Source organism: Lactuca serriola, chromosome 1 (assembly GCF_051521515.1).
Source record: "Lactuca serriola cultivar US96UC23 chromosome 1, Lser_US96UC23_V15, whole genome shotgun sequence".
In the NCBI taxonomy this organism is placed as follows: Eukaryota; Viridiplantae; Streptophyta; class Magnoliopsida; order Asterales; family Asteraceae; genus Lactuca; species Lactuca serriola.
In genome coordinates this window covers 165,672,888-165,682,333 of record NC_136408.1, presented here as the reverse complement: position 1 = coordinate 165,682,333, position 9,446 = coordinate 165,672,888, and positions in this window count along the sequence as shown.

Sequence of the window (9,446 nt, the reverse complement as noted above, 5' to 3'; positions counted from 1 at the left end):
CAAGATCTCCAAGGCACTTCCTTGCTATATGAGCGAGATCTAGGGTTTTGAGAAGATAAGGCTCTGGAGAAAGGTGGCCAACAAAGGGCCATAAGGTTCTTTAAATAGGGAGGCTCAAGGATTAGGGTTCCTTTTCTGGGTTGGGTACGCCCCGCGTACCTGGCAATCCTTCATGATCAGAAAACGGACAAGTACGCTAAGCGTACACCCCAGTACACCCCACGTACCTATCAACCAAACATCTTCTTAATAAGGGCTGAATATGACAATTACTCAAAGAAGAAGGTTCACAAGGTATATCTGGTTTTTGAGATGTTACAAAATCTTATTTAAAACAATTCCTGAGAATCAGGGCGTTACAAAATATGTTTCTCTTATTGAAGACCCAAATGATCTTCGTGGTCTTAAGTTTTTTGAAGTTCTTGACAATGGAGTTCAATGTGATGTTCTTGATGTTCAAGAAAAAGGAGTTCAAGTTGATTCTGATGATGAAAAAGTTTTTTGCTCGATTGGAGTTCAAACCGATGATATTTTGTGTTCTTGTGATTCGTTTGAAGGAATGATTCCTTATCGGAAGCCGATGATCCAAGAAAATCACAAGTATCAAACTCCAAAAGATTTGATTCAAACTCAAAATGTTCATGTTGTGGAAAGTGGGTTTGTTCATGAAGTCAAGTCTTCAAGATGCAAAAAGATGAGAAAGAAAAAGAAGAAGAAGATTAATCGGAAGAACAAGCGGGTTTATTCACAAAAATCAACAAATGTTGTCAAACCGAAATCCGTGAAGCAAATTTGGTTTCCAATGCAACAATCTCCAAATGTTGCATTGAATTTGAAGTCAAAACCCAAAAGTGTTGGTAGTTCTTTTGAAGATGTTCTTAGATCGTTGAAGAACACGAAAAACGAGTTGTACTTCAAGCATAATGGGTGATACAATGTTCAAATTGGAGATTTTCTTATTCCAACAAAAGAACCAAGATCTTCCAAATTTGATTTGTTCGTTGCAAATGGATCTCAATTCGTCAAAAAGGTGTCACATATTCTCAAATGGATTCCAAAACGTCCATGATTTCGATTCGTGTTTTATGTTTTTCGTTTTTGATCAATTTGTCTCATTGATCGAATTCGTTTCAACCACGTTGATTGATCCAATTATTTTTCTCCAGATCAAAACCAAATTAAACTCATTTTTGTTTAATTTCACTGTTCATAGAACTCAATTAAATCGAAATCTTTTGACCCCAAAATTGATATCACAACTGTTCATCAAGCACGATTTACCCTAAAACCTTTTAAGTTTGTCACTGTTCATCTTTGGCCCAATCTTCTTCTCTAAACTGGTCACAAATCCGAGTTCTTATATTTTTTTTTTCTTTTTGATCGACTTCTAGACTCTTCGGTTCTTAATCAAGATAGTCGTTGATTAACTCTTAAATTGAAACTGAATCTTGATTGATGTCGTGAAGACGAACTTTGGAATGTTATCAATCTGGGCTCTTGTACTCAGGATCTTCAATAGATGAATTTGTTTCATCTGTTTTGATTTCAATTGAATGGGAAGAGACATCGGATGATTTTAATTGATTGTCTGGCTCGATGGGTTTAAATCGAAGGATTGGAGGTTCTTATGTGAAATTGATTTTGAAGGCCTGATGAATTGAAGTTTCAATTTGAGTTGACTTTTTAGAGTCAAAATGAATTTGATTGTTCTTGTTGTATTTCGATTTTGATGGTCTTATGATATCGATAGTCGATTTTGGCAAACAGGATTGGCATCAATTTCGAAGGTTTGTTGCTTGATGGTTTGGAATCGAGATTTGATTCTTCGTATGTGAAGGTCAGATTGAGTATTACAGTCGATGGCTCAAGAGTTGATTATTCTATGTTTACAGTTGGAGTTTTTTCGATGATTTCATTTATTGGTTTGGCTATAGATTGGGAAGTTTAATCTGTTAACGAAGGCTTGGATGCCTAATTGAATGAAAATCGACTGGGAATGAACTGGTCGACTGATTTTGTTGAGAATTGTCAAAGAGTATGTGATCAACTGTATTAGGAATGATTGGTAACGAAGCGATGGTAATTGATTTGGTTTGAAATCTAAAAATGAAGCCTTGTTGGGTTGATCATTGATGTGCAAATGGTTTCTGTATTTTCAATGAGTTTGGTTTTTGGTGTGTTATGAAGAGTTAAAATAAGGAAGGTTTTGGTGCTGGTAAACAGGCCCAACCCCAGTACATGGGCAACTTGGGGTCAGGCAGGCCCAGGGCAGCAAATTATTGAGGGCAGCAAATTATTGAGGGCATCAAAATTGTCCAGCTAGTTATATGTATAGTATATGTGACAATGGCCCAAAAACTTAGCCCATGGTGATGATCTGCTTACTGACGTCGTGAGAAAGAAAGTTGGGGAGGACGCGTGAATTCCTAGAAATCATCAATCTGCTAGTCATAGAGAAACCAAAAACCAAACGTCGCACATGCCTAGAACCAAACGTCGCACATGCCTAGAATCTCGTTGGTGTTGCTGTCGATTGGACAAATCAATTCCTACCTAGAATACGTCCCTCATAAATAAAAAGTAAGAACAAATTTCTCTTTTGTTTCCTTCTGTAGATAATCGATATTATATGGCTCTCAAATATCAATTTAATCATTATTAGTCGACACTTAGTCCAAAAAAGCAACAATTTCTCTAATCTGGTCCGGTTTTCTCTAATTTGATACATCAAAAGGCGATTCTGAATTTCTGATTTAGTAGTTCACTGATTTGGGTGTGATTTTATTTCTTGTTGGTTATTTAAGAAATAAGATTTAGGTGAGTTCAATCGAAACTTGTGTTTATTTAGGTTTGTTTCAGAAATTTGCTTGATTTATTATTCATCTGATGATCTGATTTGTTCTCTAATTCATTATAGGAAAAAAATAGTTAAAGTCCCAAAGAGTTCATTCTATGTTTTCTATTTTAGAAATCATATATCTATTTCAGTCTTTTAGAAATCAAATCAGATTTCTCCTCTGTTTGTGTTTGTGCCTAATATTGTTGTTTCAAAAATAAGATTTTAGTTAGTTTAATTTTGAAACTTGTTTGTGTTTACTGTTCAATATTTTCTATCTAAACATTCTTTCTAATTTTTTGTGTTATTGTTTATGTAAAGTGAAGATAAAAATTATTTCTGAATCTGAATCTGATTGTAGAGGACTTGTTTCACGGGAATCCCATTAATAAAAGAAAGTTGAAGTAGATGTTTGGCACACCCCATCAAATGTGGCTACAGGGGCAGTGCTTTGGATCCTGGTTGCTTGTATTTGTTGTCATTGTTTGCTTTGGTGTAATCAGAATTCTATGCAGGATCGTTTTAGTTTAAAAACAACTTTGTTTGATTTTGGTGGATTGATTAGTTATATATAAAACAAGAGATAAGTTGTTATATTATAATCCTAAGAAAATTACAAAGCAGAAGTTTGTTGTTAGTCTCTTATTCTTCGGTTGAGATCATAAAATAGCAACATATTGTTCTTTAGAACACTAACTCATTTGAAATTTTTTTAGAAACCCCATGTGCTAATTATCAAGATTGATATTGATAAAATAAGACACTAAGTTTTGTTTGATTTTAAAGTTATTGCTTTTTTGTTTATATACATTTTTTATGTATACGTTTTGTCCATTGTATAGTACATGTATAAGGGCATAAAAATTTTATTTCACCCCGGGTATCAAAAATCAACGGACCGGCCCTGCTGGTAAATTTTGAAAGTTTGGTATGAGAATCGGGAATCAATTAACGAAGACTTGATTGTTAAGTAACAAAGGGTTGCTTTGAATCTAACAAAGGGGAGAGAGAGAAAGATTTCCTACGAAGGTGCTGAGGATTTTGTACGAAGGGTGCTCTGATTGAATGAAGAGGAGAGAGAAAATGAGCTGTGGATTTGGGATTAAAACTAACGGAGGAGAAGGAAAAATCTTTCGTTAATATGGTTGTGTATTTTCGTTAGATTTGGGGAAGAGGAAAACATGAAGTTTCGAAAATGGTCCTTGGTGTTTGGATAGTTTTGGATATGGTCAAAGTTCGTTAGTTTTGAAGAAAAATGAAGAATTTTCGAAAACAACCACTGAAATTTCGACAGTTTGGCAACAAGTACCTAACTTCGAAATTGGGATAATTTTTTGAGAAAATTACAATTTTACAGTTATGGTCCCTACAGTTTGTGCGAATTAACATTTTCTACCCAGTTTCGCAAATGGGGGAAAATTTCACATATTAGGATGATTTTGGCGCAATGGGTCCCTGCAAGTTTCAGAAAGTGACAATTTCTACCCGGTTTTTTAAAAATCTTGCAACTTTCACCCAAAAAGTCAAAATATTTCATAAATTGGAAATTTTTTGAGGCTTTTTCGTGATTGTTTTTCCGTACAATATTTTTGGTGATTCATTTTTGGTACACATCAAGGGGGAGTATTGTGAAGATTATTCCTCGGACGCTTCTCACCCTTAATGGGTGTTATAATCATTTTTTGATTATAAAAAGGGCGAGAATGATGGGTATTCGAAGCGGGTTTGTCGGATATTCATTTGCGGATTTGAAGACTCGTGTTACTTCTAGGGGGAGTTTGGTATTGATCGCGCTAGCTCGTTGGAGACTGAAGCCGGGACATCCAATCCTAACTTTGAGGGGGAGAATGTTAGGGTGAAAAGTCACTCTTGGATGTAATGTTTTAGGCTTTTCTTCTTGTATGTGTAAATGGATTGAGTCTTTCCTATAAATAGGAAGTAAGTGACTCCCATTATGTAAGGAACCATTTGGAGTGTTAGTCTAGAGAGAGAAATTTATACAAACCCATTTGTATATCCTTTCTAGATCTAATATGAGCTTACATAGATTTATTTACTCCATGTGTTCTTGAGTTTACATGATGATTCACTAGATCTTTTCTAATTCTGCACATGCCATCATAATCAACACCACTACAGGATTACTAGTATATCTACTGAGCTTTCCCACAACAGAAGCTATATTAGGCCAAGTACTAATCATGGCATACATGAGACAGATAATTGCTCTAAAATATTCAAGTTGAGATACCGGAGATCCTTTATTAGGTAGAAAATTAAGACTAAAATCTACAGAAGTGCTTATAGGAGAACAATTCTCAAAGTTAAACTTTTTAGATATATTTTCAATGTAATGAGATTGAGCAATTGAAATCCCATTGTTTCCTTTTCTAATTCTTATACTAAGAATTACCTCAGCATCCCCCATGTATTTCATGTCAAAACCAGATGCTAATAATTTCTTGGTTTTATCAACTTCACCTTGATCGGTACCAAAAATTAACATATCATCAACATATAGACAAATTATAACTCCTTTACCAGAAGAATCAAATTTGCTATATACACATTTGTTAGCCTGGTTTAATGCAAAACCATTAGACAATATCACATCATCAAACTTTTGATGCCATTTTTTTGGTGCTTGTTTCAAACCATATATGATTTCTTTAACTTCCACACCTTATGTTCATTACCAGGCCTCACAAACCCTTCAGGTTGTTTCACGTAAATTTCCTCATCTAAGTCACCATTCAAGGATGTAGTTTTCACATCCATTTAGTGAATTAGAAGATTATGCATAGCTGCAAGAGTTAACAATAATCTCATAGTGTAAATTCTAGCAACATGAGCATAAGGATGCAGTCAACGACTTCCTTTTTCCTAAAGCCTTAGATAACCAATATGGCTTTATATTTATCAATTATGCCATTCATCTTCATTTTACTTTTGAGGATCTACTTACTTCCCAAAGCCTTGCAACAAGGAGGTAAATCAAACAATACCTAAGTATGGTTATGCATGATAAAATCAATCTTATCCTAAATTGCTTCTTTCCATAAATGAACATCCCTAGAAGCTATAGCTTCAATAAAAGTCTTTGGATCCTCCTCAATATTAAAACAATATTGATGTTGACATATAGTCATATTCCTTGTTCCTTCAACTAGATAAAGTTGAAAATCAGATCCAAAATACTTAGCTTTTCTAGCTTTTGTCATTTTCCTAGGTTCAGGTACAAAACTTGCACCACCAGAAACATCTTCAACTTTAGTAGTACTCCTGCTAGAAGATTGATGAATCGTGTCCCTTGGTATAGGTATAGATGTAAACCTTACATCATCAAATATAGCATTTATTGAATCTATCATAGTTTTTATAGACACACAGTCATTAGATTCTAAAACATAGAACTTGTATGCTTTGGAACGCTCAACATATCCAATAAAGATACAATCCATACCTCTTTCACCCAATGTTTTCCTTTTAGGTTCTGTGAGCTTTACAGTTGCTCTACAACCCCAAACTTTAAGATAACTCAAATTTGGTACCTTTTTACACAAAAGTTCATAAGGAGTATTTTTTACTCCTTTTATTTGTGTTGAAATACTTTTTGTATGTGACCATCACTAAAATAAGACGAACTGTTTTTATTTAAGCTAAAAAATATTATCAGTTAATTCAGGTTGCATGGATTCGTAATCAAATGGAAAATACAAAAATACACGAATACAAGAATACACAAAGACGGAAAAAGAGCTACATATTTGATCATTTGCAAAGAAATCAAATCAAGGCCTAAATGTGTCAAGACTTTAAACCTCAATGGACTTTAATAGAAATTCATTTATAATAAATGAATTTATGAGATTTATTTAATCTCATATTGTGCCCAATGGAGAATTAAAGAAAAACCCAAACACACGTCTCGTATTACAAGTTGAAAGTTAAAGAAGAGTAAAAACATCAAGTTCCTACTACTACCACTTGACAAAATCCACATCGATTACCTCCATCATTTTCATCATTCTTGTTAGACAACTTAGATATTTTAAACTATGTGTGTGTATGTGTATATGTATAGCGAGAAGAGAGCCAACGTTTTTTAGTGTGTTCATTTTCTTCCTTGTAAAACCTTTGCAAACATAAAGAGCCAACAAAACCTTACTCCTCCCTCACCAAGAACATCTCCTACATCTTTAATGGACTCTACAACATCAACTTCATTAACAATATCTTCATCAAACCATCAACATCATCTTCACCACCTTATACCTCCAACATCATAAACTTTCACAGCCTCCACCACCTTCGTGAACTCATCACCTTACACCACCATTCACTACCAAACAGTCTCTATAACCTGAATCCAAGTAAACCACAAGCATCAAACCATCCAAAACCCTCATGCATGAAGAACTCATACGAGACTCGTTACTATTCATCGTCACCTTCATAAACTTTCACCACCTTATATCAACCTTCTTCCAACCTTTAAACAACCTATAAAACATCCTTAAGGCACCAAAACACTACTACCTTAGCCAAAACATCAAAAACAAACCATACCTTCAAACCACCACAAAATCTCCACCTTGCTGTTTTTCACGAAATCAGAATCTGCAAGTAAGAAAAGAAGAAAATTGGGTATCTTACAGCCAAAAAACCACCAAAAAGATTTTCACCACAAACTCGTCATAACCTTACCTACATCTAGGAAGTTTCTTGCACGATTTTCACCAAGGAAAACCCCAGAGAGACACGAGAGAGAATTAGGTATCCAGAGAGATTTATTCCGAAAATTAAGAAAAGAAGAAGGATATTCATTCTCTGTGTGTTTATGTTTGCTAAAACAATAATACAAAAGTCAAGTTATTTGGATTAATTTCATATTGGGCTAGGCCAAATAAATATTGGGTCAAAAATCAAGTGGGCTAGTTATTTCAAAGTGGGCTAAATCAATTTTCTACTAGACCCGATAAAACAAAGTTTTTGAAAACCGCACCGCTTGACAAATCAAACTCGACTGAATATTGAAGAAATATAAACAAAGTATATTAGGTACGAGTCCAACCCTAAGCTTGTTCAGTAAATAATTTGACAAACTTACTTGATAGACAAGTCGTTTCAATCAGTCCTGTAACTTAACCAACCTTACGCTTATATATTTATATATTATTAACTTCTAACATTTAAATATAATCATTTATATTATTTTAGCTTTATGCCATTTAAATACAGTTATATTTGTTATTATTTTCCAACCGTTATTCGTGTTGATACATATTTATTAACAATTTGGAGTTATATTCAAGATGTAACATGTAGTTAACATTGCCTCACCCCAAAACCCATCACTTACTCCAAAATATAACAACATGGAACTAACCATTTCTTCCAAAGTCTTATTCTTCCTTTCAGCTACACCATTTTGTTATGGTGTATAAGTAGTTGTGGTTTGATGCATTATTCGAGTTGATTCAAAAAAACTGGATCATATTACTCACCACCTCTATCCGTATGCAAGATTTTTATTAATTCATTTTTATGTAGCTCTACTTGTTTTTTATAAATTTTAAATTTATCAAGAGCTTCATCTTATGAATGTAGCAAAATAGACATAACAATATCTAGATGCATCATCAATGGAAGTAATAACATACTTTTTGTTTCCAATGGAAGGTGTTGCATGGAAATCATATAAATCACTTTGTATAAGATCCAACACCTTGCTTTTCCTAACAACATCTTTGAAAGGTTTGTCTAGTGATTTTAGTTAGCATGCATGTTTTAAATTTTTCATTATTTTGCATATCAAAAGCAAGAATTAAACTCATTTTAAACATGTCTTTTAATCTATTGTAATGAATGTATCCGAGTCTAGCATGCCATAATTCAGTTTTATTAAAATTATTACTAGTACCAGTAGAAGCCATGCAAAAAGAATTATCAATAGAAGGATAATTAATATTAAGCATAATCATTCCATTACATATGTATTCAAATCCCATAAAAGAACCATGTCTTGACAAGATATACTTGTCACTTTATAACACTTGTTTGTAACCATAATTATTTAATAAAATTTCAGACACGAGATTCTTGCGAACCCCTATAACATATAAAACATTTTTCAACCACAAACATTTCCCAAAAGTAAAAGTAAGTAAAATAGATCATAGGCCCTTGATTGGTTCAGTTGCAACATTTCCCATCTTCACAGCATATCCATCTTTAATTGGTTGAAAGTCTTTGAACCAATGTAGATCTTTGCAAACAAGACTAGTTGCTCCCAAATCAACCCACCATATAACATTATCATCCTACACGTAAAATGTGTGACAACTCGAAATTTTAAAATTTTTTTGCCATGTAAAGCTCAGCCATCCAAATTAACTGAGTGTCAGACTCATTTCTGCTATCATTTAGCCTTGTTTAGATTCCATTTAAAGGTTCAAATCTCAGCACATTCAAGCCTCGAGTATAGGATTGGATCGCGTACACTTCTAGCACCAAAATCAAGCCCTACACTCCATTTAAGGGAGTGTACGATCGTATACATGAGTGTGCGGCCGTACACACATGTGTGTGTCAGCGTACACCTATGTTG